The sequence below is a fragment of the Lynx rufus genome, unplaced genomic scaffold, assembly GCF_022079265.1.
Source record: "Lynx rufus isolate CCGP_SWC_20201006 ecotype Redwood Valley unplaced genomic scaffold, mLynRuf1.p SCAF_5, whole genome shotgun sequence".
Taxonomy (NCBI): domain Eukaryota; kingdom Metazoa; phylum Chordata; class Mammalia; order Carnivora; family Felidae; genus Lynx; species Lynx rufus.
The window spans coordinates 42,671,347-42,691,506 of NW_025814867.1; positions in this window are offsets into that span (position 1 = coordinate 42,671,347).

Consider the following 20,160-nt stretch of genomic DNA (forward strand, 5'->3'; position numbering starts at 1 on the left):
AAGGTTAAAATCAAGCCACTGGGTATTGAGTAACATATCTGAAATGATCTTAAGAATACATATACTTAGGCACCACATTTTAATTTAAACTCCTGTTATTACAGTAACTAGTCACAAAATGGCTCCCTATTTATGCAATATGTTAGCTGCAATGTTACTTAAATTGAACAGATGAGTGCCTTCTAATAATGTATGTTTACTTCATGAACTTGTGGGCAATTACATTGTAATTATGTCTTTGTAGGTGCTTTTTACTGACATATAGAGCGCCAGTGCATTTTAAATGTAATTGCAGTTCTCTGTACCATTTAGCAAAGCTGAAAATTGTTAAAGGTTTGTAAATTACCTACATTTAGACCATAGGCAACTAGGCAAATTAAGTGACACTGTCAGTAATGTTACAACATAAATTGGTACCAAGTATAAATTCAAGGTAGACTTTCTTTTCTAAATCAGAATGTTGTTTATAGAGTGCCTTCTAAAAAACAGATAACCTAAAAAAAAGAAGAAGAAAGAAAGAAAGAAAGAAGAAAGAAAGAAAGGAAAGTGCACACTGCTCCACTGACAGAATAGATCAGCCTTTAAATACATGTGAAAAACAATGACCGGCCTGCAATAATGTTTTAAACTGTAAACCTGTTTAAAACTGGGAAATTGGATTGGTTTCCAATTGAATCATTTCCAAAATGACTACACGATGGCTCCAGAGAAGACACTTCTGTGTAGTTTCTGTGAAACTATGCGGCAAAGAGGGGAAGACCTGGCATTCAGAGTGTATCAGAATTCTGTCACGTTTTATCTCTATGGCCTTATTTCAGTTACTTAATTCTGGAGCCTCAACTTTTTAATCTAAAAAATGAGAAGTATGATAGCTGGCTTCAAAGGACTATTGTGGAGACTAAGATGGAATATTGTATTTAGGCTGTCAATAAAATGGGAGTTTTCTTAGTCATCTTCTCTTCTCCTGACAGGTGATTTGGCTGCTCTATTAAAAAAAAAAAAAAAAAGTGTCTTTAGATTTGGTGGAGAATAGACTTCTCTGAGTCTGTGTTGAATCAGCCACAGAACTGCAAAGCTTACACAGATTTACTTCACCTCACGGGATTAAAGAAACGGAGCGACCACTGTATGCTGAAAAATGTTCACTTTTCCTTCTAAGCAATGTCCCATAGAGGAGACCCGTCTCCAAAGACCAGCAACGCCAGTTAAGGAAATTAATTGTGAAAGTATTACTCTGTCACTTCATGCCTTCAGGCCAGTCGCTTATTGATGGCAGGGGTTTAGGTTCGGATAAAACCATTTCACCCATGCAAGCCCTCTCCATTAAGCGGGAAACAAGCATTTGAGCTTGACAGCTCAGAGGGCTCCGCTGTGCAGAAAGCCATTCTTACAGGGTCATTGTATTTAAGTGCAAGATTAGAGAGACAGTTGGTGCAAGGCCATGTTCCTAAAGTACAAATAATGAATTAATTATATGATAAAATTACATGCATTTTTTTTAAAACCCATATTCATATGACATACAAATTATTAAAATTCATGCTGTAAGCTGGGAAATCCTGGAGTTCCATAGAAGGGTTCTGAACAAGCAGTAGACAACAGATGTCTAATGGGGAGTTCTTTCTCGCTTACCAGGTGACTTCGAGTACGTCACTTACCACCTGGAGTCACAATTTCCTCCTTAAAAGACTAACAGTGATGAAGAGCTGTCCTTCCCCCGGGCAATTTTAAGTTTTAAATGCGACAATGTATGAGTAAAGACTTTATCAAGTATTTACATAAGAGAGTACTTTACGATGTACTGATTTTTTTGTAGAGCGGTAGTTCTCTTTCCCATATTCTTTTTTCTTTTTAACATTTTGTTTAATTCATTATTATTTTTTAAATTTATATCCAAGTTAGTTAGCAAGTAGTGCAACAATGATTTCAGGAGTAGATTCCTTGATGGCCCTTCCCCATTTAGCCCATCCTCCCTCCCACATCCCCTCCAGTAACCCTCTGTTTCCTCTCCATATTTAAGAATCTCTTATGTTTTGTCCCCCTCCCTGTTTTTATGTGATTTTTGCTTCCCTTCCCTTATATTCATCTGTTTTGTCTCTTAAAGTCCTCATATGAGCAAAGTCATATGATTTTTGTCTTTCTCTGACTGACTAGTTTTGCTTAGCATTATACCCTCTAGTTCCATCCACGCAGTTGCCAATGGCAAGATTTCATTCTTTTTCATTCCCGAATAATACTCCGTTGTGTGTGTGTGTGTGTACACCACATCTTCTTTATCCTTTCATCCATTGATGGACATTTGGGCTCTTTCCATACTTTAGCTATTGTTGATGGTGCTGCTATAAACATTGGGGTGCATGTGCCCCTTTGAAACAGCATACCTGTATCCCTTGGATAAATACCTAGTAGTGCAATTGCTGGGTTGTAGAGTGGTTCTATTTTTAATCTTTTGAGGAACCTCCACACTGTTTTCCAGAGTGGCTGCACTAGTTTATATTCCCACCCTTTCCCATATTCTTATAATTACCTTTTTTTTTTGTCTGGTTTAGAGAGGTATTTGAATATCGGTTTTTGTAGGAGGAAGGTCCAAGACAAAGCCACCACTACATTCATACAAGCAAAAAATTGGCACATGAGCCCCATCAGGCACTGTTTTCTCCACAGTTGAAGCCAGTAGAAGTCTATCAACATGTAGAAGTAAGCCAACTTCAAGTGTCCACTCAAAGGTAGTTTGCTTTGGAGGGAAGCTAATTTGACTTAAGTTTGGAAATGAAGGGAATTTCTCAGGAAGGAGAGGTGCTGTTTACAGTGGATTTGGGATTTCATAGGGCTCAGAAGAAGGAGGCTATCAGCTCTGGGAGCACACAGTTACACAGTGCTGAGAAAATGCCAGCAGAATTCTTACCCCAGAGCCAGAGGGCTAAGCATGACAGGGATTGGCAACTCCATGAAACTAACTGGCCTCCAGATTACTAGCCAGTGAGAAGACCTTAGGCATTGTCAGAGACCCAGAAAGGCCAGAAGTATATGTTCTGATCTGAAGCATTTGATCTAACTCAAAATGGAATACTGGCACAGTGTGTATCAGACTGGAAACCTTTGTCCAGTCACTTGAGGGAGAGATTTAATTTCTCTGAAAATGAAATGGAAAATTTCCTTGGGGGTCTGATTTTAATGGAAAGCCACTGATGCTGGAGAAGCAACACATAATGGAAGGCTAGGAGCAGGCTACCAAGAAGGGGCATCAAGAATAGATAAGAGAGGGAATTCAGAGAGCGAACTTTCCAGTACACATATTACCCAGTTCCCATTTCCCCCCCAGGGTTGGCTTTACTAGAAAAACTCCTAAAATGAAAGTGATTTTGTTGTCAGTTAACTGTGCTGGATGTGAAGGGTAGACAATGGAGAATATGGTGTTACTGATGAAAATAAAGTACATTTGAACAGTATTTAGTCTCTACAAAGCACTTTTAAATACATCTGTTCCTCTGAACTTCTTGATAAGTGGGATAGGTTCAGCATATATCTGAACCCACATTTTACAGAAGGAAAATCAAGATCAAGAAAAGATGAATAACTTGAAAACATGTTGGTGGAACACTGAGAGAGATCATCTCTCAATGCTTCCATGTTTCCAGGCTGAGTAACCTGAACACTGTCCAGTGGTGACAATGAAGCTGGTGGGTGGTGAACAGAAGCTGAGATACTGAGATGACGCTGAAGCCCTGGGGACCAGAAACCGGAAAAATTTGAACTTTTTGAGGAAACAGCTATGTTAAAAACTTGGAGGTAGGGTTTCCTTCATTTTCCTTTTCTTATTTTCCTTAAAAATTAATAATTATTTCTCCCAAATAGATAGCATGTCATATTAGCGTTATTTATTAAATAACACATTACTTCCTCATTGAGCCAGATGGAAACCTGCTAACCTCAAAATAATTATAATACTAACATCTACTGAACACTGTATTCCAGGGCATTCTAAATCCCTTATGTGCATTAAAGTAGACGTTTAACACTCAAATGAAGAAAGCGTTCTTGTTTTGTAAACGAGGAAGCTAAGCTTTGTCCAAGGTCATAGAATTGGGATAGGACTCAAAGACCCAAGTGGTCCAATTCTGGAGCCCGTTGTTAACCACAACATGATAAAAATCAGAACAACAGAAAATAACAATACATTTAATAAGAAAATTCTAATTTTATATCAATAAAGCTAGAAAATCTTATTCATGGACCTAAAGAATATCTAAGTGGTTAGAAAAACACACCATTCTCTTAGAGAGGTTTTCTCAGTGAAGGCTTCCTTTATCCTCAAGGCCAGTGGAAAGCTGTGACAGCCTTTTGCCCTGAGCAGTAATATGACTGTGAGCTACAGTATTGGTCACAATTGGTTCCTGTCTTTTTTTTATTAAGGACACAGGTAAAATTTACTCACTAGTTGAAAGATGGAAGTATCTTTTGAATCCATGCCTTCCCACTCCTCACTGGCACAATATGAGTCCGCCTTTTAGCACTTGGCCTCTCAGTTACTGGGTTGTTATCTCTTGGCCGATCTCTTCATGTCTTGGCTTCTTTCAAATTCATCCCAGGCTGCACCCAGGCTCTTGAAAGTCACTTGCATTGCGTTCACTGTCAGGGCCTCCCTACCTTCTCTCACATTAAATCCACCCTTCCCTGTGTGACTTACCAGCCTCCCTCCATTCTCTGTTACTATATTAGCCAACCTACTATATTTCTGCCTGTATTCTATGCAGCGTGCCATCTTCATTCCCAACTTGACGATTTTACTCATAATCCCTGCCATCTTGTGTGTGTGTGTGCAAATCTATCCATTCCTCATGGCTTAATTCATGTCTTCCCTTCATAGTGAAGCCTACTCTGGTGACCAAGATCCCACTAGTTTCGCCCTCCTTTCGGCTCCTATATAATATATTTTTGTAGTATGAAATTAAATAGGTGCTTCATTATCATTATATATCATATTTAATATTATTTCAGGTAGAAGTCCTGTCTTCCTAACTCAATAGTAGCCCCTTTGAGGGCAAAGATAGATGATAATAGATAAATAGATAGATAGATAGATAGGTAGATAGATAATTTTTTTTTACTCTCTCCCAATGCCTAGTCTAATTGTAAGTCCTGTCTACTGCCAAAACTTTCGTTATCATACAGATTTTACTTTTCATTGTGCCACTCCTTCCTACTTCTGAGTCTACCTGTTCCCAAAGGTTCTCTTGCCCAAAGCTATGACCCCTTCCCAGGGCAACCCACACCCAATAACGGAAGTGAGGTTATAAAGGCCTGGCCTCCTAGCCCCAAATCGGGACAGCTCTAAAAGACTGTTCCACCTGCAGGGCTCCTAACCAGGTAGGCTGAGCCTTCCACACTGAGACTGTTACTTCTCAGCCTCTGGTCATTTCTCCCTCTGCCCCTTCTTGCTTCCTTGCCTTCTCTTTTCCAAGTGCTGATTCCAAACCCATCCTTTGGAAAGCCTTTGGTACATGAATCTCCTTCTCAGATTCTTGCTTCCTAGGGAACCCGACTTGCATCCACAACCCTTCTCTTCCTGCCCCTCTTAAGAACTTCCATTTCCACTGTTTGCATATCTACCCCCTGAGAAGCCCCCGACAAGGGCTGAGTGAAGCTCCATCTCTCCCATAATGATGTTTCTGCTGCTTCAGTTTACACAGTTTTCTCCCACCCTGCAGCCTTGGTGTCTCTACTGTGATGATGCTGAAGAGGATAAGGAAAAAGAGGAGGTAATTGAAAGTATCGGCACTACACAACTTAGCGGTTCTTTGGTTCATAATTACTAACATTGGCAACTTTAGGTTTAAAAAACACTTGTAAGTTGATGAATATGTTATAGAGTAAGCACAGGAAAACAGAAGAGCAGGGAATATGATATTTCTTTTTTCTTTTCTTTTCTTTTTTTTTTTTCTTTTTTTTGCTGTGGTAAATAATACGCTCTCCACACGGTAGGAAAGGCACTTGTTGATTAATAGTTAAAACTTAAAAACCTTTGGTTGTTAAGTTTCAGATCTGAAACATTCTACATATAGCAGGCTTCTGTACAGGAGGAGCAGTGGTCCCTGAAATGTTCATAAAGAGGTGAGATTCTCCATATTTGATGAACTACTCGATCCCATCGCCGTCCTTCTTTCTCCTTAATCCATCTGTCTCCCTTCCCCAACCTTTGTCCTCCCGGCTCTTCCAAATGTTGTATAAACTCAATTCTCTCTACTAAGCCATTCTTTCAAGGAATTGCTAGAGTGGCTTCTGTTTGTTTGTTTGTTTGTTTGTTTTCTGGACTGTACCCTGGCCAAAAATACAGCAGGTAAACAACCAGTGCCCACTGTAATTACCTTAGTGGTTGTCTTTTCCATACAGAAATTTGCCATCCCTTGTCTATTTCCTTTACGTCTGTTACTATTTCAACTTTGGCAAACAATTCCAATCAAGAACCAATAAAAAAGAAGAAGAAGAATCAGGAACCCAGAGTTCAGAACACATTTTTCAGAAAACATTACTTGAAAAAATGTGTTTATGAATGCTACAAAACAGAAAACTCAAGGCAAAAAAAATGTAAATGTTGAGATCCACTTCTTCTTGTAGATACAGAACAAAGAATAACCCACATTATGACTGCTCATAAAAAAAAATGCTGTGCAGCAACACGGGTTTCCAACAAATTTGATAACCTGTTTCTGTCTCCCCCTTTCTCCATTAAATTGAACTCTCTGAATTATTCATGAGGGCTATTTTAATGGGATAATTTTTTCTTGCAAACGCTGACACTAATACTAAGGAATACCTCTAGGTATTCATCTTGGATAAATAAGGCTCCTGGTAACTAGTTTTCTTGATGCTTCACCTTATTCAAATGAACATATATGGAAGTAACTAATGTAGACCATTTTTTAAACACTTAATGTTTTCAATATGTTCCTCTCCATATATGTATAGTCAAACATATGTTTACTCAAGAATTAGCCAGGATGTTGAATTAAATGAAAGTAGAGCTGAAAGTTAAGCAATTCTCAGGTGAACTGGGGCAGGGCATTAGGAAGAAATTTAAAGTCCACATTTTCCAGCTGTGAAGACAGCTCTGAATGACTTTGGGAATCACCCATCCCTCCATAGTGCTTTGACCACATTCAGAACCAATCATTCACTTCAATGTGTACATTAGGAGTTCTTAACTCAGGATAGGAGGATTTTAGGGGGTTGGTGAATTCCCTGAAACTGTATACCAAATATTCTGTGTGTGATTTTTTTTTCCCCTGAAAAGGAAGCTCAATGCGCTCATCAAATTCTCAGAGGGGCTCTTGTCTACTCCACTGCCAAACCCCTCTAATGTTAAGAATTTTCATTTTACAAAGAAGTAAGACTTCAAAAGTCAGGATTCTTTAGATTTCTGTGTAATGTAGGGGTGCGTGGGGAGAGTGGATGGCTATTTATCTTTTGATAAATTGAGTATTATGAAGAGTCACATGCAAGATTTCCAGGACTTGGGGAAAATTATACTTTGTGGGTGAGCTACATTTCGTTGCTTAATACAGGTTTAATTTTTACCAATATCTGACCATTGTTTTCCAGGCGTCCCTGTAGGTCGGCTCATGTCTGTCCACAAATATTAGCCCAAACCATTTGGGTTTTTTTTTTCTACTGACACCCATTAATTAAAAAAATAAGTTAAATATCCGGATGATCCTCTCTAACCTATTCTATCCGATAGCAGGTGCTAAAACACGGAGTAGTCAGATAGCTTACGCTCTAATAGTACATAAAAAGAATGCTGTCATTTAATAATGTTGTAGATACCAAAGCTTCTAGGGTAATAAGGTTATTTTTATTTCAGTCGCAGTGTTAATTAAGAGCTTAAAGAAATAAAATTGTAAAGGAAATACTCATTCTCCGCCCCCCCCCCCATGCAGCTTTCTAACATTTCTAACAGTTCTGTGCTAAATGTAACAAGATTTTTAAGACACAGAGGTGACTGTCACTGTTGGAATGTGTCCTGGAGGCTTTTTCTGTCAGAGGAGATGACAGTGACTCTTCCCATGCAGATTAAGCTGGTGTTTACAGATTTGCCCTGGGTGTGCATTTTTATCCTGCTGTGATCAAGTAACACAACCTGACGAGTGCCAGACAGATCTCTCGATAAGAAAGGTTTGAATGTGCCCCCACTTTGCACAGGGCACAGCCCTGATCGGACGCCCTTGGCAAGGATCCTTTTCCTGTTCTCCTTTGCAATGAACAGTTATGTACAATTTACCTTGTCCCCTTTCCCTTTGGGTGAAGCATTGGGAATGAATGTGCAAAAGATTCAACAACAAATTCTGTGCTGAAACTCAGATTGTTAAGTGTTGACTTTAAGAAAAAAAAAATCAGTATTAACATTCAATTTTTGGAGATGTCAAAGGAGGCCTGTGTGACCATGTGAGACATCTAAAAATACTTGAGTCATTTACGGTAATTTAAAAAATTTTGTTAATTTTCACACTGCAGAGTTTTCACAGACAAAATCACTGAGATAAGAAATCTTATTCTGGGCAAAAGCTAATCGGGCTCCAGATGCTGTGAGTGTAAAACCAGGAGCTGCCTGCAAGGGCACATCACTGAACCCTTCCCCCATCCCTCAGCCCTCCCACCTCCTGCCATTTCATTTTAAAGCCAGCATTTTTAATATCCATGGAAGAAAACTAGCTGTTGTCATCAGATAGTGAAACTCAGCTCTCTACATTTTGATTTCTTACTTCATTTCAGTAAGAGAAGTCCATAAAGAAATTTGTTAGGTTTGGAAAGGGATCACATTTTTGTTTGTTTTTTTATTTTTTTCATAAGGATTGTTTAGTTTGCTGAATTAAAAACTAAACAGAAGAGCATTGCTAAAGAAGAAAATGTATTAGAGTGAAGACTCAAGTTCACAGTTCTGCCACTGTTAAGCTTTGAGATCTTGGAAAAGTCACTTCCTGTCTATGAGTCTGATTTGCCTTATCTGTGAAACAGGAACAAGACCTTTCTGTGCTGGGTGTCCAACCCGCCCTAGGCAACCTGTAGAATAACGAACAAAGAGCAACAGTAAAAAAGAGTTATGTAGCATTCTAGACCATCTAGCACATGTCTCTCTTTCCTACAATGCAATCAATCAATATTTGCTGATTTAATTATTAACTTTCAAAAGTATGTAAATCTAGTATTGCTAGATCCTTATCTAGACTTTGGAATAGAGGTAAGATTTCTCATTACAACCAAATACTGGTAGCTAAAACTTTTTATTCTCAACAAATAGTGCTGGAAAAGCAGAATATTTTTTATCACTGCCTCTTTCAAATGAAGCTTTTGGTTTGCATTTTGAAAAGAATTATTTTTAGAATAACGAATGTTATATACATGGGAGATACCAGAGAAGTACACAGAATCTTTAGAGAGTGTTTCATAATATTTTCTTTTAGTCATTACTAAAGATAACTAAAAAAGGGGCCCCCGGGTGGCTCAATGGGTTAAGCGTCCTACTTTGGCTCAGGTTACAATCCCAGGGTTCATGGGTTGGAGCCCAGCATCAGGCTCTGTGCTGATAACTCAGAGCCTGAAGCCTGCTTTGAATTCTGTGTCGCCCTCTGTCTCTGCCCCTCCCCCCCAGAAATAAATAAACATTAAAAAACAAATAAATAAAGATAACTAAAACAGCCATTAACGATATTTTTCAACTTCCAATAAATTTGATAAATTTCTATGACTCCCAACTATTAAAAAAATTCTAAGAAAGTATGATGCCTGAGAATACCTTGAGTACAATGTCATCTCTGAAGGTCTGGTAGTTTAGACATTTATCCAGTTTTTGTTTGAGACCCATCAACTTCTAAAAAGGAGTCTAGGCCACAGCACAAATACAACAAATTAAGCTGAAGGAAAGGGAGTTGATGATTATTGCACCCTATCAGTGTGGCCATAGCTGTCTCCACCCTTCTCTTTCTTTACATGGTCTCCATTTTAGGTGAGCCCGTTTCAGGTCACACAGCTGGTGAAGGAGGCAGGGGTCAGCTTGATTCCAAAGCCTGTAAACTTTCTTCATTATTTCCATCCCTAAAAGACAGGCCAAAAGATTACAGTATTTCTCTTCATATGTGTTACTTTTTAAAGTAACATTTATTTTCATAATTTTGTCCAAAATATGTGTGTGTGTATAAGAATTAAGTTATTTGTTTTACTGACTCGAATTTTTTTTTTCCAAAATAAGTGATGGACTGGTTAATTTATTCTTTAACTTCCTCCTACCTTTTTTTTTTCTTTTCTGAAAATTTAGGCACTGTCTTGCATTGGGTTCTTCCAGATGCTATCCTTATTGCAAGGATTTGAGCAAGCAGTTTACTTGGAAAGAGATTCCAGAAAACAACAGTGAGGTTGTAGGGATGTAGGATGGGTAAAGGAAGGGGGTCATACAGGGTGTATTAATGAACACATTGTGAGTCCTTGGCAAACTCTGTGGGACAGAATAGAACACACCTGTGAGTTAGTTTTTCCACCAGAATGAGAAGAAAGCTAGGCTATTTGTCTACCAACTTTTAAACCTTATCACTGACTGCTGCTCCCGGAAGCTATTAACCCCCAGGGATTCTGCCGGCTTCTGACACAGGTGCGCATGCTCCTGCCACCAGAGAGTCCCAGGGGAGAGTTGCAGGTGAAGAAGCCGCAGGTAGGTGCAGGAAAGGTGAACGTCCAGGGGATCTGGGCAGAGCACCTACAAGTGACTGCTACCGATTCTGTTCTGTGGTGAGAGGATTCCATTATCTATTCTATGATGTTTCAACAGATTTAGTTTAACAATTAAAATGAACAACAAATACACCGCAGTCAGAGAACATCTGACCCTTTTCTGTAGAGAAAAATAAATGCCAGTAGGCAGACAGAGAATAATGGGTCTAGCCTGACCTAGATTGGGAGGAATTTAGAAGTCTGTCCCCTGGGAAAGAAGGTTTTACAGTGCTCAGAGTAGCTAGGATGAGCTGAGAAAGCTTTTCAGCCCTTCACTTTAAAGACCATTATAAAATGGACGGTAGCCTTTAAAAAGTACCTGTGAGGCCAGAGTTAGCAAGACTGCAAAAAGAGCCATGATATGCTGTCATTAGCTAACTAGAGCTTATAACAGTTACTCAGTGAGAATAGAATTCAACTTGTACTTAGATTTTTATTTTGCATTAAGCTCTTGCTCTGTCTAGGGTTTTGAGCTATAAAGAAAGCAAAACATAAGTTTATAGGTATTCAGTTATAGAGAATTATGGTATTGAGGGAACGGTGAAAAAGTCCCTTGATCTTAAAATTACTTTCTCAAAAATATGAATTATATTACAGCTTCTTGGAGAAAACTATTAGAGATTTTTGAATAATGACTTTTTCCTCTGAGGGGAATTGTGCCTTCTCTTCAAGAAAAAACGCAGTATCGGGTGTTTGAAGTAAACATATTATGTTTTACACTGCCAATCATATTTAGTTAAGATGTAAGCCTTAGAGATTTGAAACTTCAAGAAACAAACTACACGCTAATGAGAAAGAAGTTGAGTGTCAGATCCTCAAATAGCAAGGTAATGCAATTTTCTCTGAGTTTGAATTTTTTGATTACTTTTTCAGAATACAATAGCATACCAAAAAAATACTTGGCATATCAATTTATTGCTCATTGAAGAGGTTTTAGGTTCTTTTAGGCATCTTTGATAAAGAAAGTCTTAGTGAAAGTTTTGGAATTAAAAAGAAATGAGGGGCACCTGGGTGGCTCAGTCAGTTAAGGGTCAGGTTGTGAGATCTCCTGGGATCTCATGGTTGTGAGATCAAGTCCTGTGTTGAGCTCTGTGCTGGCAGTGTGCTTGGGATTCTCTCTCCCTCTCTCCTTGCCTCTCCCTGACTTGCACTCTTCTCTGTCTCAGATTAAATAAATAAACAGGAAAGAAGAAAGAAAAAAGAAAAAAAGAAAGAAAGAAAGAAAGAAAGAAAGAAAAGGGAAATGAGACCAAGAGGGAAATTTAGTTGGCTTGAATTTTTGGAGGTGTGTTCTGATTATTTTTATAAAATACTTAGAAAATAAGAGAGTGGTTTTACAGAAGATATACATGCATAGAGGTGTGTGTGTGTGTGTGTGTGTGTGTGTTCTAATTATAACAGGAATCCTTTCACATTGAAAAAAAATGTATAAAATGCAGAAAATAAGTTGCAAACAGTATGTGATCTCACCCCTACCTACCTCTTCCCTGTGATTTTGTGCTTCTCTTCTTCTCATCCACAATGCTCCAGCCATACTTGTCTCCATTCAGTTCTAGAAGCATCTTTATGCATGCCATTCTTCTGGCTAGGAGGCCCCTCTGACCGTGTCTCCCATGGCTGATATTAGGGTTCAGGTTAAAAGTCCTTGTTTCTAGAAGGCCATTCATAAATACTTTGTGCAAAGTAGTTCAACTGTCTACCCCATATTTGCTTCCTTTATGGCACTTAACACCATTTATGATTAAATATTATCACATGTATTTGTTTATTTCTAGAGTGGGAGTGCCACAAAGGCAAAAATACTGTTTCATTGACAAACCTCTCTGAGATCCACCACCTGAATTAGTCTTTCATTCTTTTTCCTTGGAACGAATGAAGAAAATGTCCGTGCAGAGGGCTTTTCACCCCTCCTCCTACTCTGGTCATGCAAAGTCCCTTTAGGACTTAACTGTCTTCTATGCCTTTGGTCCCCTTCTTGTTCCCAACGAAGGAAGTGTCACGTGTCACAAGTGGTGGTCAATCTGTTGGAATACTGTAAGTATACGTAATGAAACGATGTAAAATTATCTTAAACAACAAGGATACTACCTGATATTATAAGGAAGTTCCAGTGTGGATGAATGGAGCAGCTTCACGTCATGACACACATGACTTTTTGCACTCTGGCCCAGCCCCACCTCCCACCACTCAGTCGTCTAGAGCCTAAGCTGCCACTGGTGTATTTTATTCCTTTACGCACTCCATTCCCTCCCTCGAGAGCAATAATAATTTAGCTCATATTTGTTGAACATTCACCTTGCCAGGCACTATACCAATTGCTTTCCCTTCATTATTACATTTAATTCTCACACAATCTGATGAAGTAGACATGATTGATCTGGTTTTACTGAGGAGTCAAATAGCATAGCCAAAGTCACACAGCTGGAACGTGGAGAAGCCAGGAGGTAAACTCAGTTCATGTGACCCTAACACCCTTGCTTCATCAACTCATCATCTGACTCACTTCTATGGAAATCACCTCAAACATTTCACCAACAACTCCCCGTATGTAGAAAGAGCTTTCTCTCTATGTATCCTCCCAAATTCTAATCTTCCAAAAATGCACTTTGTACTAAACTCTGTTAGCCCTTAGCTCACTAGATAATTTTGCATTGATCGTCCCAGAGATAGTCTATGTAAGGCAGGAATCACAATTTTTTTTTTCATTTTTCATCCTGAGAACCCCTTGAGGTGCCTGGTTTACAATACACGTTCGATAAAGGTCCATTCAATGAATGAGTGAATTATTGTTCTGATTTAAACACTCATCCGAAACAAGTCAAAAGGATCCCATTAAGATGGATTGTTGAATGTGATGATGAACCTTGGGCAAAAAATTGCTGTGTCTGCGCTGAACAACCAGCATCTGATCAAATAAACAATCACTATATTCCCTTTGAAAACAAACCTTCTTTCCTTAAAAAAAAAAAATCGCAGCACGTGGCATTGCTCCTCAGTAAAAGTTAAATAAAATAGTTAGTTCAGCTGGTTAGAAAATGTGCTTCAAGTTTAACACCACATATCATTGTTTATACAGATGATTACTTGGGATGAACTTCAATAGAATCATGCTTTGCTCGCAAAGAAGGCGGCTTTGGCAGCACGTAATGATCAGTTAGGGTGACTCATATTTTCCAGCTGAGATCAATGGACCTTAATCCATTAACACAGACTTAAATATCACCAGATAGCAAGGTATGACAGTAGAGGTAGGAGTAAGAAAGGTATGGAGTATTGAGATTGAAGAGATTTTGTTTTTCATGTTCTAATCCCTTTTCATACGCTATAGGAAAGCAGTATAGTTTTAGATTTTCAATTAGTTTACCCTAGGTATTAAATGAAAACTATCTTTGTGAGTAATGTAAATTATTTTTGTTCACCTACTTCAAGCTGCTCTTTGCAGAATTTGATTTTTAAAAGTCCTTGGCAACATATTAGTAATAAGCCATTGGAAAATGTCAACAAACAGTTTCATTTTGGGGGAGGATTATAATCATCCCAGTCAATCAGATGCCTGTTAGATATATAAATTTTAAAGGGCAAGCCAGTGAATTCACCACAAAGCAATCCACAATTAACTATTTTAAACTAAAAATAAACAATTCAGATACCTGATTAAAAAAAAAAGGTATTTGGTGGCAAAACATGATAGTGTCCTTTAGTTTAAGAATAATATTCAGAATTTACTCTTTCTTAGTTTATCACAGTATTTGAAGTATGCATTTGCTAACAGAATTATTTTATCTACATATTTAAATTTGTTGTGTAGCTTTTCATGAATTATATGTGACATCGCATAGGTATAGACTGAGAAAGGAATCTAGGAGTTGTTTGTGAACTCATGACATGTAGTCTGTGGTTTCCTTTTCATTTTTCCTCCTTTTCTCTTTCTGTCCTTCTTGGGTATCTTTTTCTTATATTTTCTTGTCTACTTTGTGGATCTATGAATTTCTTCTTTTTCCTTACTCTAAGAGTTATAAGCCTCTTGAGGGTGAAAACCATAGTTTATTTTTCTTGATATCCCAGGGCTTAGTCAGAGTGTGAATCATGTCCCAAATGAACATGTATTAAATGAATGAATGAATGATAATGAATGAAAGACTGATCTCCATAAGGATAACTTCACAGTGAACCTGCCTGAAAAAGCTGGATGAGCCCATTCAGAGCATCGTTAGTCAAAGCAACAGAGTAAAGTAGATTGCCATATTATACTTTTAACTACTAGCAGTTTTTATATAGAATATTTTCTTCTAGACAGCACAATGATGATATGAAGACAATTATACAACTTTGCTGACAATGTTAAAGTGGACCCAAATAAATGCAGAGGTATACTCTTCCTGGATAGATTCAAATTTGTAGAAAATGTCAATTTTCCACAAGTTAATCTCTAAATCTAAAGCATTTCTCAAAGTTTATAACAAGGTGTCTGATTTTTAGAACTTGAAGGGCAAATTTTAGAGTTGAAATGGAAAATATAATTGGTAAGAATATTTTAAGAGAAAAAAATAGAACATTGAGAACACTTTACCTCTTGGATAGCATAACACATCGTACAGATTCAGTAAGCTGAATAATATAATCTTGCCACAAAGTAGGCAACAGGGGAAGCAGGAAGACCAGTTAGGGGATTATTGCAATAACCCATGTTAACAATCCCCTGAGACTCCATGTCTTTACTAATTTGCTTGGTCAGCTTTCGCTAAATGTGCTAAAATAATCCACTGTGAGTGTAGATTATTTCATTTCCCTTTATTTGTCAGTTATTGCTTGATAGATTTTGAAGCTATTTGCCTACGTTTGTGATCATTATTTTTTCTTTGTATCAATATGCAGTTGCTATTTCTCTTAATTAATGCTCTTTCATTTAAATTCTATTCGATTGAGATTAATATTGCTGTACTACTTTGTGGTTAATAATTTACATGGCATATCTTTTCCCATCACTTGATACTCAGCTGTTCCATGCAGTTTTACTTTAGGAGTGTTCTTGACGACCACACCTTGGTTAATTTTATTTTCTTTGTTTTCTTTACAAATTGCTAATCTCTTTAATGGGATAGTTTCACCTATTTAATTTTAATGTGATGACTGACAGATTTAGAGTTATTTCTGCCCTTTTATTTTGTGTTATCTTGTTAGATACATAAATATTAAATATATGAATATATCATATACTATATAATATATATTCCTTTTTTTCTATACTGGTTGGGAAACTATAGATTTTTATTTATATTCTTTTGGGGATTTTCTTTTAGGTTTTTTAAGATACGTGTGTATCTCTCTTAAATAGTTTCTGTCCGTCCAACCACAATAAGAGTTTTAGCATGGCTTACATTCCCATTTAACAACCTCTTCTTCCATCACATTATTGTTGTTCACAGTTGTAATTTTGCCTTCTTTTAATCAAACAAAAAAATGGTGTAATGTTTGTCTCAATAGTTGATATTTAATTCGTTTTGGACAGATTTTACCAATGTCAGCACACACTATCATTTCATACGCTCAACACTTTCTTCTACATTCATTTTTATTTTACCACAATTCCATTCTTTAATAACCACTTGAGTGATAGCTTTATTTACTTTTAAATGTTTGCAAATATCTTTTTTTCCTTACCCTCAAAGAAGAACTTGGCAGGGAATAAAATCCTATGTTGACAGATATATTTCCTCTCTGTGAGAAGATAGAATTCTACTCATTTCTGGCATGAATCAATGCCAAATAATTCTGGCAAAAAAAAAAAAAAACTGTTGCTGTTAGTTTAAATGTCACTTATTTGTAAGAAAAATATATTTTTTCTCTGGAAGTTTTTTAGATGATCTGTTTATAATTGATGATCTGGGGTATAGTTAGGTATCTAGGTGTGGATTTACTCTTTTTCTTTATTGTGCTTCTTTTTGGAGAATAATTTCAATTCTAAAAGTTGTCAATAATTACCTCTCCAAATGCTGATTTTCTGCCACTTTCTCCAATCTGTTCTGGAATTCTTATTAGATCAATTTTGGAGCATTTCAATTTAATCCACAATATTTATTAACTGCTTTTCACATCTTTACATCTTTAACTCAGTATGGTACTATATTCCAGTTTGCTAATGTCCCTTGTGACCATAATCAGTCTTAAGGGTATCCCATATATTACATTATTTTTCATTTTAATAATTATACCTTTTATTTTCAAGAATTTAAACTTCTTTTTTGTTTTATGATTCCTTTTGACTGTTTTGTTTCATACATTGTCATTTTTTTTTTAAAGAAACAATGTATAGTTGCATTTCTTTGGAAATCCACAACATATTTTATTTTATTTTATTTTGAGAGAGAGAAAGAGAGCATGACTGAGGAGGCGTAGAGAGAGAGGGAGATAGAGAATCCCAAGCTGGCTCTGCACTGTCAGCTCAGGGCCCATGTGGGGGTTGAACCCACAAATTGTGAGATCGTGACCTGAGCCGAAATCATGAGTCAGATGCTTAACCAACTGAGCCACCCAGGCGCCCCCACAGCATATTTATTTTGAAATTTTTGTCAGACTGTTCTCAACGAATGAATGAATGGATTTTGAATTGTTCATTCTTTGGCATTTTTAGCATTAGTTTTTTTCACGTTCTAAAATTTGCATTTGCAGGTTAATTTCAATTTGGACAGATCTTACGTTTGTTCCTCTCTGTCAGCTCCCCTCTTTGCCTACCTCTCCCTGCCCTTGCAGGTTTTGCACTTGCCTCTACCCAACTCCCTGGACGCTCAGCCTGGGACAGTGGTTTTAAAGGCAGTTCGGAGAGCACAGCGACATTGACGGCTTGCCGATCTGGCCTCTGATTCAGCAATAGTTTGCCTTAGCTCCCGACTGGAGGCTGAGCCTGTTCCCTTTGCAGCCTGCAGCACTCCTGAAACCAAAACCCCATACAAAACATAGTAATTGGGAGGGGTTAGGGCGGCGCTTATTATCTTTGTTGGCCCTGTAGGGGCCAATTCCTGACCACCTTTGTTGCTTCTGGACTCTGAGCCCAGAAAGCCCACCTACAGCCTTGGACTCTAGATTATGTCCCATTTGTGTCCCAGTTTTAGTCTGAAAGAATGTTTACCTTTATTTGAAATAAACATTTCCCCCCCTCTCATCAGTGCTCTGTTTTGGGAAAAGAAAACTTTTAACCTAAAAGCTGTCAGTCTTTCTTTAAAAGGTCCCGGTTAGGTAAATAGGCAGGGCTGGGAAAGTCTGAGATCATTAGGGGCCTTATTTTATTCATTTTTTACAGGTAAGATATTACAGAAATCTAAGTAGTTTCCCACTATTTCAGAGTAAGTTGAATGAAGAAGCAGGGGTAGGGCTCAGGTCTTTATATTCCCATTTCAAACTCTGTTTTGCTACAGAATCTTTTTGTTTGTTTTGTTTTGTTTTTGTTTTTAATGTTTTATTTATTTTTGAGAGAGAAAGAGAGAGAGAGACAGAGTGCGAGTGGGGGAGGGGCAGAGAGAGAGGGAGACACACAGATTCTGAAGCAGGCTCCAGGCTCCAAGCTGTCAGCACAGAGCCTGACACAGGGCTTGAACTCACAGACCATGAGATTATGACCTGAGCAGACATTGAACGCTTAACCGAATGAGCCACCCAGGTGCCCCTGTTTTGTTTTTGTTTTGATCTCACTTTATTTCTAAAAATAAAAGAAAAGAAAATAAAGTAAATATTTATTTGAAAATAAATCTAATGTTTCTACTTTGAGAATATACTGAATTACTACATACTAAGACACCTTGTGCTAGTGTCTGATGGCTTTAAATGGTTAAAAAATGTATTTCTTGAGTGTCAAGGCCAGGCCTTGTAAAAAACTGACATTTATCACCTCAGTACTTCTGTCCATTGGATTGCCATAGGAAACAACCCTAGTGACTTCCTGACCTTTGTCCATGGCACCCCTCAGAACAAGAATATGATGAGCGATAGTCTTGCTCATCTAATCATTCTTTCAATGGATAATTTTAAAAAATTTTGATGTTTATTTATTTTTGAGGGGGGGGGGAGGAACAGAGAGTGGGAGACACAGAAACCAAAGCAGGTTCCAGGCTCTGAGCTGTCAGCACAGAGCCAGATGCAGGGCTTGAACTCACAAACCGTAAGATCATGACCTGAGCTGAAATCAGACGATTAACCAACTGAGCCACCCAGCCCCCCCCAAATGAATAATTAATGAATACCTATTACGTGGCTCTCTCCAGTTTGCCAGGGAGGACTCAGTGCCTGTCTGGTTTAGCATTTTTCTCAGACAGAAGTGTCCCAGTCTGTATGATAAATGGTACAGTTCTCCTAAGTAGGTGCCAGCACTGATCCAGGGCAGTGACTGCCTGAGTGACTCAAACAAGCAACACCGCCTGCCTCTCTCTTTAGTGTCCAGCCACTTCCACTCTATCATGAAAGCTCACTCACTCTAAATGGAGAGGTCAAGAGTTTTTTAGATAAGAGATGGTTCCTGCTTTCTCTACTCAAAGAGTGTGATGGGCATTCAGAGACTAATAAATAGTATACAAAAGCAGAAACCATAACCCGCCAAGAAAATAAAGAAATCAAGGGTGCTGAGTGACGGGGCTGTTGTCATCAGTGATGCCAGCTTTACAGGACTGCCTCCAAGTCCTTTTCTTGGTCTCTTGTCTCTTTTACTAGGTCCATTAAAGGGGAAAAACCCTAAAACAAACACGCAGGGATCATTTGTCTGGTGGGTTTGTGGACTCTGGGAGAGATATAATTTCTGTATCAAAGTATAGAGAATCAGGCATTCCGTATTTCAGATGCAACAAATACACCCATAATTCAAGGGTTTCAGAGTAAGGTAAGTACCAGGGCTCTTATATGTTCAAGGCCCCCAGAAAGGTAAAAAGCAAAGAAATGCCCAAATTTTGTGATCTCTAAAATGCAAAAATTGAGTATTTGGTCTTGAATTCCATATATTTACATTTCTTTGAATAGTTTGCTAATATCAGGAGTCTAAATGTGAATCACCTCTGGGGCTTGGGCTTTCTATGCATACACACACACACACACACACACACACACACACACAAAGCCTCTGCTTTCAATGGCACATTTTAGGATAAAAGCAATAATGTATTTTTTCCATTCTCTCCTTTTTTGGAGCAAATCATTGTTTTTAGCAATTATTTACTTAGGCATGAAGGCTGATTCATAGCACAAAAATATTCATACATGAATATCCATATATAAAGAAAGATGTGTTGCTTTATGGACAAAGTTGCCCATTGACCACAGGATTTTGGTATTCAAATTTCAACCAAAGAGGGAGAAAAAGGTGTATTACCTTGGCTAGGGAGCATAAAGATATCTTAGGAAAATAAGAAGCTAGGCAAAGCT